At 39.7% G+C, this 18,214-nt stretch overlaps 1 protein-coding gene across 2 annotated transcripts in view; it reads left to right on the top strand.

The window, feature by feature from the left end:
• Positions 1-18,214, top strand: part of ADAMTSL1 (ADAMTS like 1) — a 907,410-nt gene that overhangs the window by 300,193 nt on the left and 589,003 nt on the right. The gene's annotated exons all lie outside the window — the stretch shown is intronic.

Genomic DNA, 18,214 nt, shown 5'->3' with positions numbered 1-18,214 from the left:
CTCTAGATGTTACAATGTCAGTGTTTTCAAGAGTAGCAAGTCCAAGCACTCACATGGCTCACCATGGGTGGCAGCACCACACGAAAGCTACCATTGTAAGGGCTGGGAGGCAGAGGCCAGCATGTAGCTGCTCCTTCTGAAGGCAGCATCAGGATGTCACTGGTGCAGGACCATGGACTATGTCGTATATGAAAGCTGAGCTTCCACATTGGCTGTTCCAGGTGGCTGCATTGGGGCCAGTAAGCCAACATGTATCCAGAAGCCTGCAGGCAGTTTCCCAAACACTATTCTGTCTTATATTCAGGAATGTTAAATCTGAACTTTAAGGAAAGGCCTAACTGTCTGACAATGATGACCTTTAGTATAGAAAAGAAAAAGTGGCCCTGGCTGGCGTAGCTCAGCAGACTGAGCCCGGGCTGCAAACCAAAGTGTCGCAGGTTCGATTCCCAGTCAGGCCACATACCTGGGTTGCAGGCCATGGCCCCCAGCAACCGCACACTGATGTTTCTCTCTCTCTTTCTCCCTCCCCTCCCTCTCTAAAAATAAGTAAATTAAATCTTTAAAAAAATTTAAAAAGTGGCAATTAACTCTTTAATTAAAGGGAAGGGAAGAAAGGGAACCAGTAGGATGTAAATATCACAATCAGAAGGTTTCAGAGCAGCTGCAGGGCCAGGCCTCCTTCACCGTTCCATTAGGTTCCTGAGCTGCAGCAAATCTCCTCCAGTAGGGGGTCTCCTAACCCTGCCTGGATCAGTGTGCCTTGTCATTACAGATTCATGTTCACATTCTCTCTCCCTCCCTCCCGCCTCCTCTCCACTCCTCACTCCCTCTTCTCTCCTACTTCTCTGTCTCTCTGTCTTTGTCATTGAAAAACAGGTTAGGAATGTGTTATACGTATATATTTTTTTCCTACATGGTTGTGTAATTGTCATCTTTTGAACAAAGGAAACAAAGCACCATGTGATACAGCAAGGAAAAATTCTGAATGTGTCACTGTGATCTATATGGTCTTACAATACACATTTATACCATCATTGTTGGCGTGATCTCAATATGGCCTGAGGGAGAATGAGCTCTTCAGAGGAGCCTTGGGGACTGTAAGAAGCAGCATGCTTGGGCCCCCAGAGGGGCCTGCCTATAGGGTGGAGAGCCTCCTTTACCCGCTTCACCTTCAGACACACAACCAGGAAGCCAACTGAGCGGTTGCTTCATTAATCCTGAGATAAGCAGAGAGGGTCAAAAGCAAAAAATAGAAATGATAGAGTATAGGTAGGACACTGAAAATATCCCTGTTTGCTCAAATAAAAAATGCACATGCTGACCCTTGTGCAGTACAAATTAACAGGTTATAAATGTATTATTAATTGTTTGATCCTCAGCTTATTACATGTGTCTACAGAAAAACACCACTTCTGTCAGTGACAGTCTTTTAAACAACACAACACACTTTAAACCTACAGAATAATTTAGACAGGAACATGACAAGCACCAATCTGTCTATCCCTATTTAACAAATCTTAGCATTTTTTAAAAATATTTGTCTTAGATTTTCTTTTAATAAGGCAAGGTTCCCAGAAAAAAAAATGAGGCTACTTTGGCCTACTGCTAATGTTTCATGCCTAGTTAGAAGATTTTATATTTGCTGGAAATTCTTATGTGGTATTGCTAAGGCACTGTGAATCAAGAGTAATCGAACATGATATTTCTTGAAAACCCTAAGGATGTATAGGTCTCAAGGCTCCTCATGTTACCCTTAACCAAGAGCCAAAACCAAAACGCATGCCTCAGAAACTATTAGACTGAAATATTCTTTGGAAGGAATAGTCAGGCCGAGAGGTTGGCCTAGCCTCAGCGAGTAGTGAGGATGTAATTCACGGTCATGGCTGTGAGTCTCGCAGGGGCAGCTGCTGAGCTGTTTGGAATCCCTGACATAGACTCCGACAGATTCATGTATTGTGAGGCTTCTCAAAAATATTTACTTCTTACAAACAAAACGGCGTACCCAGATGTATCTACATTAAACACTTAGCATCCGATCTCCTATTCATTTGTATAAAAGTATGAAATAATCATGTAGTAGAAAAATGTTACAGCTTCGCCCGTGTAAATTATCATTCCGTTTCTCTATAACTGGAAGATAACCATCTGACAAGTAGCACAAGTGTTCCCCATTTGCTCTGCTCAATTCCAGGAATGGGGCCTGTGAGGAAACGATTGAATGCCCCTCCCTGCCTTCTGCAGGAGGGGCTGCAGGGTACTTATGAGGGCTTGATTTTCTTGGGATCTGCAGAGACTAACCAGATAGAGTGACATGGTTGTTCCTAGTGCCTAGTGAGCACTTACAAAACTGATGCAGAAGAAAAGAGCATCCTCTCCCAAGACAAAACAAAGACCAGCCTTAGAAACTACCTTCTGGGCCCCATGGAGCCTGAGGGTTCTCTCACTTTGAGAAGGATCCTCATCTACACAGTTGCTCGCCGTGACCTGGGAAGGTACTTCTGTGCTGTCAACACCAGAGGTAACACCACTGGAAGAGAGAAATGTGCCCGGGTCTTACCGATGGAAAGGGGGCTGCCTGCCCTGGGGAGCCTGGGGACTAGAAGGGCAGTTCTTCGTGTTCCTCAGAGGGTTAACTGTTTGCAAGCCGATTCACTGACAGATAGTAAGAGAAGAAATTATTTGTCTTCCAACTCTGGATGGTTTGCCATGGCTCCAGAGACTTTAAAAACTTGAGTCCTGCGAGAGCTGAAGGAGCACAAAACCTGGTCAGGAGAGAAAAAGAAAAATGACAACTCACTAAAAAGGAATACAATCTTGACAGCGAGTGACCACCTTAGAACTGCAAGTCTCAGTGAAATAGAACCGATGGGACAAATAGGAGAGAACCTTAACAACAACAACAAAAAAGACCAGAAAACTGTCAGGAAGATGTAATCAAGGTATCAAAATTAAACTTTAAAACAAACAAACAACCTGATTAGGAGGTTGGTTACTGCAGAGAACAGGGTTTGTGATATAGATAATCAAGAGGCAGAAATCCCTCAATATGGAGTGAAGGCCTAAAAAGAATGAAGTCATGAGAAAACAAGTAGGGAACTTGGAGGACATATCTAAGAGACATAAGATACAATAATAGAAGTTCTGGAATAAAAAATGGGGGAGCAGAAGGCAGAGAAATAATTAATAATAGAAAAAAGTTTCCTGGGCTGAAGAATGTGTTGAACCTCTAGACTAGAAAAGTTTTTTGAATTCTGAAGGAAGGTATGTTTCAACATTTGCTAGTAACTTCCTAAACTCCATGGAGAATTAAGAAATAAATCTCAAAAAAAATAAAATAAATCTCACAGTTTTCCAGACAGAAATTATAGGTTACTAACAATGGCATGTTTCTAAATGACAGGAGATTATTATATGTGCTTGTCCTTTTAAAATTATTGTTTAAATTGAATTTATTTTCCAGTAGAACATCACCTGGGGTTTTGTTTTGTTTGTAGGGAGGGAGTGGATAAATGAATAAAAGAAGAAGGGTGCAGCCCTGGCCAAGGGGGTTGGTAGGGTGGAGCATTGTCCCATGCACCAAAAGGTTTCGGGTCGGTCTCCAGCCAGTGCACATACCTAGGCTGCAGGTTTGATCCCCAGTTAGGGTGCATATGGGAGGCAACCAATCTGTTTCTCTCTCACATCCGTGTCCCCCAACTTTCCCCAAAAGGGTGTAAGAAGAACCAAGAAAATGATGGAAGTAGAGTAGTATGAAGGAACCTATCTCACTGGACATCAAATGTTTCTATATAGCTACTAAAAACCAAATAGATTTGGTGCAGGCATAAACAGAGATATTAGTACAATATAATAAAAGTCCAGAAATGGACACAAACTATGTGAGAAATCACACTTGACAAAGATGGTATTTTAGTTAAGTATGAAATGTTTGGTTCAGCTATACAAAATTGGATGCCAGGACACCATTGCTGACATGACTGAGTGTGCAGCATCAGAGAAAACAAAGGCTGAATGCCAGTCTATTGCACAAAATAAATTCATGGTAAATTAAAGGTATAATTATAAAATGTGAAATAATTTCAATGTTAGAAATTTTTCCTAGAAAGACAGGAAACAATAAAGTCAAAAATATTAGACTGCGTGAATTTTATATTATATGGAAATACATTATAAGAAGAAAAATTAAAAAATGAGAGACTGGGAGAAAAGTTTCAATGCATATAAAAGAAAAGAGGCTAATATCCCTTATATTAAAAGAATTTCTAAAATTAAAAATATATGTAACACAATGGAAGAATGGGCAAACAATATGGATGCAGAATCCAAATAGCCCATAGATGTGAACATGCTTAATGTTGTAGAAGAAAAGGAAATTAAATAAGAAATGAGGTATTTTAAAGTCTGTCACATTGATAAAACTTAAAGAGTAAAATTACCGATTACTGGCAAGAATATTCAGAAATTGGAAGTCTTATACATTTCTGGTTAGAGATCCAGTTGTAACCATTTTTTAGGTACCATGCACTATCAAGTAAAATTTAAAATATTCATCTGTTTCAACTAAGCCATCCAACTTTGTAGAATCTCTGGAAAGCAGCACCAGGGGGTAGAGCTGTATGGTACAGGTCAGGTGCCTCAGTGTCTTCCAGGACTATAACCTGGAAACAAAATCAATTTTAACCAACAGAGAAATATTGGAATTACTTATGGCATATGCCCAAACTATGGAATGTGTGCAGCTATTTAAAAAATGTATTTGATTGATATCTGTTAACTTGGAAAGATGCTCATGATGTAGTGATGGGTGAGAAAAGCAAGTTGCAGAATAATATGTATAGTATGCTTCATTTTCCAAACATGAGGTTTTACATGTCTGTGTATGGCTGCCTGGTCCAGAGAAAGAGGGAAAGATAGACATTGGATGTTTCCACTGGTTATCTTGGGGAATAATGGGGGTTCTGGGTGGAGGATGAAGGTGACTCACTTCCCCTTTATACATACATCTTTTGATGATTTTACTGACAACAATGACCATGTATTAGTTTAGTCATAAAAATAATAAGTTTTTTAAAATAAAACTGTCTAATTTTACCAAAGATAATGTAAAAAGCTAGGCCTTTTTTCTGGAATAAGAACTAGAAGTCTCACTTTCTCTATTACTATAGGAATTTTCATGGATTGCTCTCTAAATTCCAAGAATAGAAGTGGCTTACAAAGAAAAATCAGGAATATTCTCAATGATCAGGACCATTACCTCTGGCTGTTCTGTGGCAAACCAGAGAAACTGCCTATTTCCAGAGGCTTCCTAGCCTCTCTGGAGTTAGGGCTCCGGTTTTCTCAACACAGATCCAGCTGGTCCCTTGTTTCTACCCAGAAATGCTTTTCAGGACTTTCACATTAACCTGATGTTATGCTTTAAAAATGCTAGCCAGTAGAAGCAGCCTCAAAATTTCCACAGATATCTCCCCCCTAAGTCACCACTCCACTGGAATCTCACCTTCAGCAGAGCATTAGAGGGAGGGTCACAGCTGGATTCCTGGATGAGGCAAGTGCCAGTGTGTATAATGGCACCGCTCTTTGTAGGCTGATGTTCATATACGACTTTCCAAACATATCACCATCCGTATCTGGGGTCCTTGATAACAAAATTGCATGTCAGTTCACGTGCTGACTGATCTGTATAACTTTTCCCTGTGGACTCTGTGTCATTCATTGCCTTTGAGAGACAGCATATCTCAAAGTGATTCAGCTCTAGAGTCAGACTCCTGGGTTTGAATCTTATCTCAGCAACCTCTGTGAGCTATGTAGTCTTAGACTGAATTCTGTTCCCTATGAACTGGGGTGGATAATAATGCCGCCATTACTGGTTTGTTATAAGATAATCTCTATAAAAGCTCGTGGTGGATAATACATAAGTCATCATCACATTCATCCTCCTCCTCCTCCTCATAATGATTATCATTATTTGAGGGCTAACATGCATTGAGAGGTTGTCTGCTTTTTTCACCAGTGTCTTAACCTGCTTCTGCTCTTATACTGTATCTGCCAAAAATGTCCCAGAGGCAGCGCACCCATCCTGACCTTACTCATACAATTTAGGAGAGAGCATTTTTTTATTCATTAGAAATTATTTCTTAATATCTGCAACTAATTTCCCCTCTCTCTAAAAAAATGAAAAATAAATTATTTATATATATGAAGTAACTGTAACTCCCTTTCTCCCCCTTCCCCAGCCCTAGTAAAGTCCATTCTACTTTCTGTCTCTCAGAATTTGGCTGCTCTAAGTAGTTCATGTAAGTGGAATCATATATTTGTTCTTCCAGATCTACCTTATTTTACTTAGCATAATATTTTAAAATTTTATGCATGTTACAGCACAGATCAGAATTTCATTCCTTTCACAGTCAAATAATATCTCCTGTGTGCATATACCACATTTCATTTATTTATCTGTTGATGTCTCCACCTTTTGGCTATTGTGAACATGGATGTGGATGTATCTGATTGAATCCCTGCTTTCAGTTCTGTGGGTATATATACCTAGGAGGGGAACAGCTAGATTCTATGGTAATTCTGTATAACATTTTAAGAAACCATTAAACTATTTTCCATAGTAGCTGCCTCACTTTACGTTCCCACCAGCAATGCATGACTGTTCCAGTTTCTGTACATCCTCACCATAACTAATTATCTACCCTATTTTATAGGGGAGGAAATTGAGTTATGGACCTACACTTGACACCCTGATTATGGACATGCAATAAGGACAAAATACAGGAAGAAGGAAAATGTGAGAGCAGCATTTTACAGCCTGGCAGCACTCCTCATTTTAAAAATGAAAACAATTCATGGAGAAAACTGTACTTGACAACAATAAAAAAGAAAAGAAATGTTTAAAAAATTTAAAAAATAATAAAAACAATCCACTTATAAGATATAATGTTAGTACCTATGTGAAAAGAAGGAGAAAGTTTGATCAGACCTACTGACTGATTCTTTAATCAATTTAACTCTGATACAAAAAACTGAATTTATTACATTGCTTAGAGCAAGAATTAAATTCACTTGCCCTCTCCTGGCACCAGGGATCCAATTCCTAAAAGTGAACTCACGTTTACCTGAGGTAGATAAAGGTATGTGTTGTTCCTGTATCCCAAGTTTAACCTTACTGTATCTGCAAATGACATTGCATTGATCATCACTGCTATAAAGTATTACTAATTAAAGTGTTTAATTGGCAATTCATATTTATGACTTGTATTAACTTTTTCTTTGAATAAAACTTCATCTTGTGTGAAGTTTGCTTTGGAATTGTAATATTAACAAGACCAAGCTTTTGGTGGTTTGGATGCTCCTGAAAAGTACCATCTAACTGCCCATTTGTGGACTGTAACTGGATTCGGTGAACACCAGGGGGCGCTGCTACACTCTTTACCCTGTGCCCTGCCTGTCGGAGTTAGCTAGCGTTTTTAAGCTTACAGCATGATGTGTGTATGCACATACTTAGACAAAAAGAATGAGGCTTTCAGAGTAAAAACAGATGAAACTCTCAGCAGGTTTCACATGTCAGTACTTAATTTTTGCAGAGTCAGAAAGAAGGCTTTGTGTTTTAGGCAGTACTCCTGTGACCAACCACTTATGTTAACTCTGAGCAAAGCTTTGAGCTTGTCTGAGAATCCCCAGTGCATTTAGCATTTCCTATGTAATAAGAAATAGGCCTGTTACATTACAGGATATGTATGAATAAAGGTGTGAAATATGAACCAATCATAAATACCATGGTTTCCTCACTAAAGGAAATATCTATGTTTGCAAATCCAAAGACAGGTGAAGATGAAGACTTTGGCTTTTTGTATTGTTATTAAATCTTATTTATTTGGGCACAATTCATTGTTCTGTCAAAATCCCACTGGACCCCTGCCCACTCTCTCTCACTCCCTGACTCTTTTCTGATCTCCAGTGGGCCCTCAAAAAGCCTGACCATGCAACCATATTTGTCAGAAGACCTGTGAGTCTTAGACAACAAAATTGAGAAGAGATTATAATCTATTTCTATATCTGTGTGTGGACTTGTTTCTCAGATGCCACTGACTTTTGCTTCATAAAAGGGTCCTCTTTTTTATTTTTCAACTCTGGATAACTGTAACATTCTCTTTGGCCTTCTTCCTTTGCCCTATGACGAAATGTTCTTCCAGCCAGATACTATGATTTCTCTTGCTATTATAAGATTCCATTTCTTAAATTTTCCTTGGTGACACTATACTTCTCTAACATAGTCTATATTTTGCACCTGTGTATTGAAGGTCCTATCCCCATCCAGCTTTCTCCAGTTTCCATGAAAACTTATAAATGGCCTCCAGGATGGTTTTTGTTGAGCTGGAAGAAGATCAGAATGTGTCATGCAAGCTGGGAGACTTCACTGAGTGTGAGGAGTTTGGTAAAGATGAAAGATTATACAGAGGCAAGAAGTTAATTGTAACAAGAAGGAAGGACTTTAGCCCTTGAGATCTTGACAGGTTTTCTGGGAGTTCTGCAGATGTAGGATGTGGACAAGAAAGGAAGCTGAGTGTAAAGTCAAATGGGCCCTAAGGGTGGAGTATAGAGGTGCTGGAGAGAACTTCCAAAAGTTCATGGGGACCCCTATTCTAGATGGTGAATGATGTAATAATAAAAATGAGATGGGCATAGAAATGAAGAGAACGTGGTCCCTGACTTCTAAGGAGTTAACCCAGTGGGAAGACCTGAGAGTTGGTACAGTGGGAGAGGAGGGACAGGGAAGCTGAGAGCGGATTCTGAAAGCTACCGGCCTCAGGCAGTTTCACTCTTGGCCCCAGGACACATTGCTTCCATGTGCACCAGCTGGGCAGCGATGTTGCCCAGGAGCCACAGGAACATAGAGCCCGGGGACTGTGATGGTGACACTTCCCTACCAGCACTGCCTGTTCCCTGGGAATATTTTCTTTGGTTCATCTCACCAAGAAATTCCATTAAGCCATGCCCAAAGTGAAGGAATAACCTCCCACTGACTTTTAGCCCACTTCTGCTCTTATGCTATACCTGCAAAAGTGTCCCAGAGACAGCTGTCCCTGTCCCACCGACCTTACTTGTACATTTTATGAGACAGCATTTTTATTCATTTAAAATATTTCTTGACATCTGCAAAATATTTTGAAATGTACCCACAAAATAAGCTTTATTGATAGAAGATTGGATAGATTATGGATAGGTATGAGATAAGTCAAATGTAATAATGTATTAAGTATAGGAACTAGGTGTTAGGTATAGTGATGTCCACCATGTAATTGTTTCAACTTTTCTTTTTTAAAAAATATATTTTATTAATTATACTATTACAGTTGTCCCATTTCCCCCCCTTCATTCCCCTCCACCCTATACACCCTCTCCCACCCTTTAGTTCATGTCCATGTGTCATAAGTTCTTTAGCTTCTATATTTCCCATACTATTCTTACCTTCTCCCTGTCTATTTTCTACCTACCATCTATGCTACTTATTCTCTGTACCTTTTCCCCCTGTCTCCTCCTCCCACTCCCCTGTTGCTCACCCTCCATGTGATCTCCATTTCTGTGGTTATTTCAACTTTTCTGAATATATGAATTTTTATAACATCTTGGGAAAAATCAATTTTTAATTCTGTCATTTATCAAGAGCACCTTGCCATAGAATGAAGGGGTTCCAAAAAGGTAATGCAAAAGGCAAGGAGTTTCACCAAAAAAACAACTCAATTCAAACAGGGGCAATGGATTTGAGTAGACAACTTTCCAAAGAAAAGATATGCAAATGCTCAATAAGCACATGAAAGGATGTTCAGCGTGATTAGTCAGTGATTAGAGAAATGAAAATCAAAACCACAGTGAGATGCCACTTCACACTCATTACTGTAGTTATTTTCCAAAATAACAATATACAATAGTGATAACAAAATAAGTTTTGGTGAGGATGTGCAGAAACTGGAATAGTCATGCATTGCTGGTGGGAACGTAAAGTGAGGCAGCTACTATGGAAAATAGTTTAATGGTTTCTTAGAATGTTAAACAGAATTACCATAGAACCCAGCTGTTCCCCTCCTAGGTATATACCCACAGAACTGAAAGCAGGGACTCAATCAGATATATCCACATCCATGTTTACAATAACCTAAAGGCATCAACAGATAAATAAATGAAATGTATATGCACACAGGAGATATTATTTGACTGTGAAAGGAATGAAATTCTGATATGTGCTATTACATGGATAACATTTGAAAATATTATGCTAAGTAAAATAAGGTAGATCTGGAAGAACAAATGTTATATGATTCCACTTATATGAGCTACCTAGAGCAGCCAGACTCTGGGAGACAGGAGGTAGAATAGAGGCTGTGAGGGCTGGGAAAGAGGGGTAAAGGGAGTTATTGTTTAATAGGCACAGAGTTTCTGCTTGGGTGGTGAAAACTTTCGGAAATAGATAATGGCTATGGTTGCACCACACTGTGAATGAATATACTTAATGTCATTGAATTATATACTTAAAAATGGATAAAATTGTAAATTTTGCATTACATATATTTTACCACAATTTGTTGGAAAAGCAAGGAGTTCCTTACCCAAGCATAATGTGTACCTAAGAAAAAATTAAATACAAAGGCAAGGCAGTATGATCTTATGCAAAATGAGGTAAATGAGTAATTTCCATAAGATAGAAAGAAAGTTAGCTGGAGACACAACAGAACACTGAAGAGGAGGTGTTCCCATGTCAGTATCCAAGCAAAAGAACGAGACTGGGAAATGAAGGAGAAACTTGCCAAATAAGCTTTTCATCTGCAGCTCTCCCAGTGTTCTCTTCTCTTCCCTTCATCTGCCCATTCTTGCCTCTTGCCATCCAGAGGTCACACCTGACAAATAGAAAATCCCTCTGTGTGGCCTGGATCTCTACTTACCCTCCATAGGACCTTGAGCCCCCAGTGATTCTCTCCCATATCATCAGTTTCTCCTGGCTTCTGGATTCTTCATAGCACTAAGTGGACTAAGGTTGCTCTATCAAATGAACAAAGCAGCAAAGCCTGCAAATCTTTTCTTGTCCCCACCTGCCTCATTCTCTCATCTTTCTTTTCCCCTTCATAACTAGGCATATTCACTTGCCATCTATACTTGTTTAATTTTTAAGTAGCCCTTAACCTATTCTAATCTGGTTTCTCCCCTCATCATCCAATGGAATTCCTGTTGTCCAAGTCAGCAGCGACCCTCACCTCGCTAAGTACAGTGAAGCCTTCTCAGTCCTTATCAAAACTGCCAAGAGTGCTCAGCACAGTTGATAACTCCCTTTTTGAAATATTCCTTGTTTTTGGCTTCCTATGAGCCTCCTATCTTTCCTCTTATCTTCATTGCTAGCTTCTGTTTTTCCACATTTCTCCTGGCTCAGTGTTATGTCCTCTTCTCTCTACATTTACTTCAGAGGCAATTTTATCCCCTCACATGGCTTAAAATACTCTCCATATGCCTGCCAAAGTCATAGTCCCAACATAAACCTTGCTAGAATATGAAGCCAAATAGCCAAACTGCCTGCTACCCATCTGTATTTAAATTCCTCAGCTAACACCACAAACTCAGTGTGCTCCAGTAAGGAAGGACTGGGACCCCCAAGTGAGCACAGCCCTACCCTTTCTGCCCAAGTCCTCCTCTGTCACACCTTCTTCCACTCACTGGCTTCTGCTGCCATGCCCATTCTCACTCCCAAATGTGCCCAAGTCTAGTTATCCTAGTAAAAGGGATCTAGTTAATACCTAACCTGTGTGGTTTTGTTCAGTGAAATAAGATAATATGTGAGGTGACACAATTATTACCATTATTATTCATGCTGGTCTACTCTGGTAAAAAAAAAAAAAAGGAAAGCAGAACAATTAATATATCAAATCCATGATTATGAGAGAACAGATATCCTTGATAGCTACTTGGCATTTTTAATTCACTCAATGAGTTGGAAATAATTCGTTCATACTACCCCCTCTGGAAATCTTGGACATAAGTTTTTATCCATATTTTAAAATAGAGAAAACTGAGGCTGGCAATTAGGCCATCAAAGGAATCAGCCAACTCAGGGCAAATAGTCACGCTATTATGTATTGTTCAGCCTTGGGAAAAGCTTTCATTCCATTTCGACTTTTCAGCGAGCAATGCTGGCATTGTGCAGACACCGCTGCAGATGCTAAAAATGGTGACTGGCCAATTACAGCCCCCTGCTGAGTCTTCCACCCACTCAACTAGATTCCTGACTCTTTCATGCAGCACAAAGCAAAAATGTTTCAAGTATCAAATCATTTGGCAGTCTTCAATGGCATTAAAAAAAACAACAACAACTGTTTGTATAGCAAAATGTTTTCCAGAGGTAGAAGCCCATAAAGATTATTGCCTTCTTTTTAGTACACAGAAATATTCCACAAACATGACTCTCTCAGCTTTTTGCGATATGGTGCCCGGGAAGGAGAAGTCCCTCTCCTCCTCCATTGTGGCACTCTCTGTTTTGCTGTCAACTCTTAGGCTCCTTGGATCCAGGACCCTCCACACTGCCTCCTCTCTTAGAACCCATCCTCCCACCAGTTGGGCTGCCTGCTGCTCATCCCAGCTTAGGGAGAGAGAAAATCCAACTTGGCCAGGCTGGCCCCTCCCTGCTGGTGCTGGGGCCTTGGCATTGCTTTTGCTGCCAGTCTGGTTGCTTCCTTGTTGCCTTTGGAAGCCTGTACTTTCTCTGTGGCTTTTGTGGTCGTTTCCATCCGCCAGTGTGGTCCCTCTCAGAGGCACTAGCGTGCCAGACCAGCCTATTTGAATTGGTGCCAGGCCACTTACTGGGGAGGTGAAGCCAAACCCCATATATTTAAAACTGTAATGCTTTGCTTGTCCACCTAGCTCCTGTCTCCTGAAGTCATTAGTTGTGGTTTTACTTTACTGTTAAAACACTCTTCTTTTTTTCCTTTCTCTCAGCTCTGGCTATTTTCAGCTCTATATATTTAGCAAGTTGTATGTAGGTAGAGATTCTGCTGTTCTACTTAAATCCCTTTGTTTTTTTCTTTCCTTCTTCCTTTTCTGTGTGTGTGTGTGTGTGTGTGTGTGTGTCCTAAGGAAAGAGAATGTGTTTCTTATTAAATGAGGGAGGAGGGGGGAAGACAGAGAGAGCTGACATTTGACTAGAATAGAAAGTGAGACAACAGTGGCAGCCTGTCCAGTAACATGGGAGGAGGGGAAGCCCATTTATTTGGCCACAGGACAGATGTCATACCTTATCTTGAATTCCTTCAGGAAAATTGACTGTGGTTGCTTGAGAGAGAAGTCTTTTGTGCTTCATTCTGCTTGGCAGATTTTAAGATCCTTAGAATGTCATGGGATTCCCTTTGCATCATGCCACGTCTAAGGCTTTGAAAAGATTGAGCATGATTGTGCAATTTGTAAGTTAAGCAATTTTCCTGCATTCCCTGAGGAAGCTAGAGACACATCTAGGAACACACCATGTGGATTCTAAGTCTCAGACCTTTCAGCCGTGGCCCCATCTCCCTGTCTTTATTTACTCTAGAAACTGGCACATATGTTTTTTGAGTAAATATTTGGTTCTGAGGAGACTTAGGGTGGAACATTTCTCCTAACCTTTGCCCGTGGAAGGTACTAGATTAACAGTGCTGTAGACCAGAGTCTGCCATTCATCAGTACATAGCACAATTTGACTGGTGGCTGTCCTAGCTCTCCAAGGGCCTATACTGCAGTCCAAACAGAACACATGTTTACCACATTTACCAAAAGCAAAATAGATTTTCTGGAAGCACTCTCAATCAAGAATGAAACTCAGAGCATGAAAAAACTACTATTCTTATGGTAATAAAAAAAACAGCTTGTCCTTCATGGGTAAATGTGAGTGCTCCATGAGAAAAATGTGGATTCATGAGTCTCTAACATAAACCTCTGAATGTCATCCTCAGAAAAATATGTGACTCTTCCACTTGGCTTACCATTACAATACATGTGGTAGTTTTAGACATGCCTGATTTTATAAAAAGTGAGAATTTGACCAATGTGTTGCATAATAGATAAAGCCTAGCAAACACTACAAAGTCATTTTGGATGAATCTTCCCAGAATGAGGGTCACAAATCCAAATATTTTAAGATCCCAGTAAGAACCACATGGGAGTAGTGGCTGATGGAGTATAAAGTAGCTGTGAGCCTGAGGTTAGGGAGTGGTGGAGACTGTGGCAAACTAGAACACCTAGGATCCTTGCAAAGGGTGCAGTGCCCACAGCTCTAATCAATACTCGTCAGGCAGGATTACAGACATAGTGTGGTCAGATTATCTGATTTTTTCAAAAGAACATGGAAATTAGATTTTAATGTAAAACTGTCCCAACTTTTAAATGTTAAAAACTAATTTTTAAAAAATTCACAGCACTGTGTTGGCCAAAGAAAGCATATTCTACAAGACACACTCAATGATTAGACTGCCAGTGAATTTCTTTTTACTCTTGAAGGTGACGATTTATGTGATGAAATACGGGAGCTTAGGGAAGAAAGTTGGTTAGTAGGGAGTCTGAAAACCAGGGGAGAAAGGGATGCTTTGATACAAACCAGAGATTCTCATCTGACACCTACAAGAGCAGCACATTGATGCACAAATAACAAATCCACCAAAAATATTTCACATAGAGGAAGAAAGCAAGCCCAGAGGAGCTCATCGAGGTATGTAGGATCAAAAGGCAAACTGGTTCTGGCCAAGTTCTGCAGGTAGGAGAGTGAGAGACCATCTGGAATATTCAGGTGACTATAGAGAGAATGCTTTCCACCTGGGTACACCTGGGATCCATACTGAAAGAACATTTTATTTGAGCAGGTTAAGAGTAAAACTTGGAACTAGGAAGTGAAATATTAGTCACAGCCTGTTATACATCTGATTAATGAGTTAGGCTGTGCCAGGCTAGTGAAACCAAAGAGCCTGGGTCCAAGTACTGCAACAGCACCCACAGACACCTCAAGCTCAGACCTTTCTGACATCAAAAAAAGAAGATGTTTCACTATTAAGATCTTTGAAAGCGAATGCTGTTTACCTTTTTTATCAGTGCCCCCAGCTCATTGGTTGGGTCAGGAGTAGCTCAGTAAATAACCTCTCAGGAAAGAAACCAGAGCCACATGACAGCACACACTGTGCTGGAGGTGACACAGGTTACTAATGACTTACTTGGTGCCAGATCGAATGGCCACTTCTCAGCGCACATACTACTCAAAGGAAGAATTTTAACATCATTCAGTCTCCAGCCATCCTCTCCTTGAATGTCTTAGTATTGCTCTATCCTGATCATACCTTCGCCTTTCTGGGTTTTTAATTTTTTTCCTCAATCTAATTTACTGGCTCCTGCTGCTTCCTCCATGTGCTTCTTCAATGGTGGTGTCACCTGAGGTGTAGATCGTATCAGCTCTACTTTCTCTACAGTGGCTTTCAGTAACCACATCAACTCTAATTGGCTCAGTTCCCATGGATACATTGGCATCCCACATTCCAACCTCAACTCTAATTCCAGAACCAAATTTTTGGTTACTATTATGGAATGAATGGTTGTGCCCTCCACCCACTTCATATGTCGAAGTCCTAACCTCGATGTGGCTGTCTTTCGAGATGAGGCCTGTAAGGAAATAATTAAGATTAAGGTGAGTCTCTGATCCAATAGGATTAGTACCCTAATAAGAAGAGACATCATAGAGCTTGCCCACTCATGTGCACTTCTCCCTCTCTGTCTCTGTCTCTCTCCCCTTGCACACATGGAGGAAATTCTATGTGAGCGCACAGTGAGGTGGTAGCCGCCTACAACCAAAAGAGAGCACTCACCAGAAACCAAATTTGCTGGCACCTTGATCATGGACTTCTAGCCCCCAGAACTGTGAGAAAATAAATACATGTTGTTAAAGCCTCCCACTCTGGTATTTTGTTATAGTAGCCCAAAGTTCCCCTATCTATGTTTCAGGATCTCGTTATCACTTGCCTGAGATTTCTCTAAATTGATCACTAAGCTCCATTCTCTTCAGATTCAAGTTCATCTTCCACCTTGTCTCTAGAGTTACCCTTCTAAAACATCTGATCATCTACCAGTCCTCATTAAAACACTTTCATTTCTACCTAAGTCTAAATTCCTTGGTGCAATATAGGGCAACCTTCAGTGACAGATGTGTGCCATCCAGAAGGAGAAACTGTAGCGGTGCAAAGTGCCATCCATGAATGGGATGTGGAGTAAGTCAAAACCCAGGAGCATTGCCTGAGAAATCCCCTTCCCAAGGAGCCTGAGGAAGTGGACATTCCCCATTTCTTAGCCAACAGGAATGAGGTGATGGACACTAGAAAGTAGGATACTTGACTAGCATGGGGAATTTCCATTTCTAATGTAAGTGATAGTGTTTTGGGATTTTTAAAAAAATGTTAATATTTTATTTCAAATAAATAAAAATTTTTACTAAATTTAAAAAAATGTATCTTGTGGTAAGAACATTTAACATGAGATCTACTCTTTTGACAAATAATTTGTATACATACAATATTGTTGACTATAGGTACAATGTTCAACAGGTGTCTGGAATTTATCTTGCATACCTGAAACTTTATGCCTATTAATTAAACCCATCAATCTTCCCTTCCCCAGTCCCTGGCAACCACCATTCTACTCTTTGGTTCTATGATTTCGACTATTTTAGATACCTTGTAAGTGAAACCATGCAACTTTTATCTTTCTGTGACTTTCTTATTTCAGTTAGCATAATGTCCTTGAAGTTCACTCATGTCATTGAATATTGCAGAATTTCCTTCTTTTTAGAGGGTAAATCATATTCCATTGTACTTATAAAGCACATTTTCTTTATCCATTGATGGACAATTGACCTAACGTTTATAACAGCTTATTTCATGATGATTAGCAAACATAGATACCAAAATTGACCTTGGCATACAAAGGTATAGCCAAACTTGGAAACCTCTGTTTAATACACACACACACACACACACACACACACACACCCCTAAGTATAGGATATTAATTCAAATTTGAGGCTCTGGATTCAGATTCAGACTGCTTAGGTTTAAATTCTGGCCCCAGTACCCACTGTGTGACCTTGGGCAAGTGAGTTTATTTTGTCAAATCTTTGCTTCTCTATCTGTTAAATGGCTATAATAATAGTATGTTTTGATAATAGTAATACAGATTAAATAAGGCAAAGTAATACTCAGCATATTGCCTGGTTGATAGTAAGTTCTCAGAAATGTGTATGCTGTCAGTAGTGGTAACAACAGTTGTAGTATTTTCTAATAATACTTTAGTAAAAGTGATAACAAAAGGTACTTTAAATTTCTAAGGCTCAAGGAACCCAGGTTGAAAAACATTGACAGGCTCCAGACACACTGGTCTCCTCCTACTCTTTGAACATGTCAGGTACGTCCAACCTTAGGGCCTTTCCCCTTGCAATTCTTTCCTCCTGGATGCTCTGCTGCCAGCTATCTGCATTTCTTACCCTCTTCGTTCAGGTAAGTCTTTACTCAAGACCCGCCTTGGAGAACTGCCTTGACAATATCATCTGAATTTTAGCACTGCCGCCCAGTATAAAGCTCTCTGCCCCTCTTCATAATTCATTCCATTCATTTCTTCTGTGGAATAATTATTACTAGCATGTTATTTATTTTAATTACTCATTTTTGTCTCATGAGGCCCACTACATGAAGTCAGGGATGTTTATCTATTTTTTCCTGGTATGAATATGTTCTTAGTAAATATTTATTGAATGATTGAATAACTAAGCTCTAATAAAATATTCAACATAATTTTGTACACTCTGTAAGCATAATAAATTAATTTAATATTCTGCTAAAATTAGTTTTTACTATTCATTTAAAAAACAAAATTAATATGCTAGCTATTGTATTTATATGAACATTGAGAAACTTTAGCAAAAATGCCTTTTAAAATAATCTAATATAGAATGTTTTCACATACATGGTTCACAACTCTGTGAAAGGATGGAGGACACTTAAATGTTTAAAAATATATAATTATGGAAAAACTAGGTTAAATTGTAACTTATTATTAGAAGTTTTCAGACACAGAACAGGACCAATCATGTTACCTGAACCATCACCATCAGCCAGAATGAAAACTCATACTGTGAAGGTGAGACCTTGTTGCTACCAGCCAAGGACACTAGGAA

The sequence above is a fragment of the Phyllostomus discolor genome, chromosome 3 (assembly GCF_004126475.2).
Source record: "Phyllostomus discolor isolate MPI-MPIP mPhyDis1 chromosome 3, mPhyDis1.pri.v3, whole genome shotgun sequence".
NCBI classification, from domain to species: Eukaryota; Metazoa; Chordata; class Mammalia; order Chiroptera; family Phyllostomidae; genus Phyllostomus; species Phyllostomus discolor.
This window is presented reverse-complemented; position numbering and strand designations above follow the sequence as displayed.